This window comes from Myotis lucifugus, unplaced genomic scaffold (assembly GCF_000147115.1).
Source record: "Myotis lucifugus unplaced genomic scaffold, Myoluc2.0 scaffold_12, whole genome shotgun sequence".
In the NCBI taxonomy this organism is placed as follows: Eukaryota; Metazoa; Chordata; class Mammalia; order Chiroptera; family Vespertilionidae; genus Myotis; species Myotis lucifugus.
In genome coordinates, this window is record NW_005871060.1 from 10,133,761 (window position 1) to 10,136,139 (window position 2,379).

A 2,379-nucleotide genomic window follows, 5' to 3' on the forward strand; every position below is an offset into this window, starting at 1 on the left:
TCCCCCCCCCCCCCGCCCAGTGCACAAATGTCGTGAACCAGGCCTCTAGTAATACTATAAAGGAAAAAAATTACTTTCTCATGAGGTTCATGAAAAGTGTGCAAAACTTTTTTAGCCACAGTGAAATTAGAATTTTTTCTTTAGTCATTTCCAATTTTCCAAACTAGTAATTGATAATAGGTTTTGTAAGGATAAAAATATATATGTTGACTAAGTAATTATTCTGTTGGAGAACTTATTTGATAATAACCATGGCTCCTTCATATAAAAGTATGTTTTACAAAAATCCTCAACAAAATATTAGTGAATCAAATACAACAATGTATACAAGAATTAAACTCCAGAACCTAATGGAATTAATTCCAGGTATGCAAGGATGGTTCAACATTTGAAAATTAAAGTAATTCATCATATCCACAGGTTTAAAAGACAAATCACATAATGATATCAATAGATGCAAAAATGTATCTGACAAAATGCAAAATTCATGAAAAATATGATAAAATTCATGACAAAAACATCCAGTAAACTAGAAATAGAGGGTAACTTCCTCAACTTGATACAGAATATTTATAAGAAACCTACAGCTAACATTATATTTCATGGTGAGAAACAAAGAGCTTTCCTACTAAGACCAGGAATAAGGCAAAGATATCCCTCTCTCATCAATCCTTTTTAACATCATGCTGGAAGTCCAAGCTAATGCAGGAAGACAAGAAAACTAAATAAAAAGTATACAGAATGTGAAAGAAGAGAAAAACCATCCTCATTCACAGATAACATGATAGTCTATGTAGAAATCCAAAAGAATCATTAAAAAAAATAACTCCTAAAACTAATAATTAATTTTAGCAAGGTTGCACATGAGGTTAACAAATAAATGTCAATTACTTTCTTATATACTAGCAATGAGCAAGAGTAATTTGAAATTAAAAACACAATTCCTTTTACATTAGCACCATAAAGATAAAATTCTTGGTATAAATTTAACAGAATATATATAAGATCTGTATAAGTTTTGGTTAACAAAATCAACTAAATTAATATAGAGATACTACTGGCCCGGTGCATGGATTCGTGCACATTGAAAGGAAATTAATTAGAAAGTGGCCTATAGGGCGGGATTGGGAAAGACGGGCCGGACATGCCCTGGAGCCAACCTCCCTTAGTCTCTCCCTGGCTGGCTGCACCTGGGGCAGCGCCACAGCTAGAAGGGCATCTGTGGAGTGAGTGGGGTTCCTCCAGCAGGTGGGGGTCCCTCAGCCAGGCCTGCAGGGATTGGGCCGAAACCGGCTCTCTGACATCCCCCGAGGGATATGGAGTGCAAGAGGGCACTCTGCAAAGTTGCTGTCGCTCAGCAGCTCCTGCATTGAGAGTCTGCCCCCGGTGGTCAGTGCACATCATACCTACTAGCCGGTCGGATGGTCGGTTGGTCACTTAGCATTTTATATATATATACAGATTCTTTGGTCATCAATAGGAAGATTCAATATTGTCAATATGTTAGATGTTCCTGACTTGATCTATAGTTCAGTTCAGTGTCAATCAAAATCCCAAGAAGTTATGTGGATATTGACAAAAAGATTCTAGTTTATGTGGAGAGACAAAAGGTCCAGAACAGCCAATACAATATTGAAGGAGAAGAATGAAGTTAGAGGACTGACACTACCTAACTTTAAGACTTACTATAATGCTAGAGAGTGGTATTGGCAAAAGAATAGACAGGTCAATGAAACAGAGCCCCAAAATAGAACTGCATAAATATAGTTAACTGATTTTTGACAAAGGCACGAAAGCAATACAAGGAGCACAAATAATCCTCTCAACAAATGATCCTGGAACAACTGGAAATCTACATGTAAAAACAAAAACAAAAAGGAATCTAGACAGAGACTTTACACCTTTCACAAAACAACAATAATAAAAACCCTCAAAAGGTATTATAGCTCTAAATGTAAGATGCAAAACTATAAAACTCCAAGAATGTAGCATAGGAGAAAACCTCCATGACCTTGAGTATGGCAATGACTTTTTAAATACAACACTGAAGAGACCATCCATGAAAGAAAGAATCAATTAACTAGGCTTCATTAAAATTTCTGCCCTGGGATAAATAGAGCACAGAGGATTTGTAGGGCATTGAACTACTCTGTATAACACTATAATGATAGATACATGTCATTGTACATTTGCCCAAACCTACATAATGTACAACACCAAGAATGAACTGAAAGGTAAACTATGGACTCTGGGTTATAATGCTCTGTCAATTAATTCATTAATTGTAACAAATGTACCACTCTGGTGAGGGATGTTGATAAAGTGGGAAGCTATGTATGGGTAGGGTTAGGGGGTACATAGGAAACCTTGTACCTTTTT

At 36.3% G+C, this 2,379-nt stretch overlaps 1 protein-coding gene across 6 annotated transcripts in view; it reads right to left on the reverse strand.

The window, feature by feature from the left end:
* Window positions 1–2,379, reverse strand: part of SNCA (synuclein alpha) — a 106,143-nt gene that overhangs the window by 98,254 nt on the left and 5,510 nt on the right. The gene's annotated exons all lie outside the window — the stretch shown is intronic.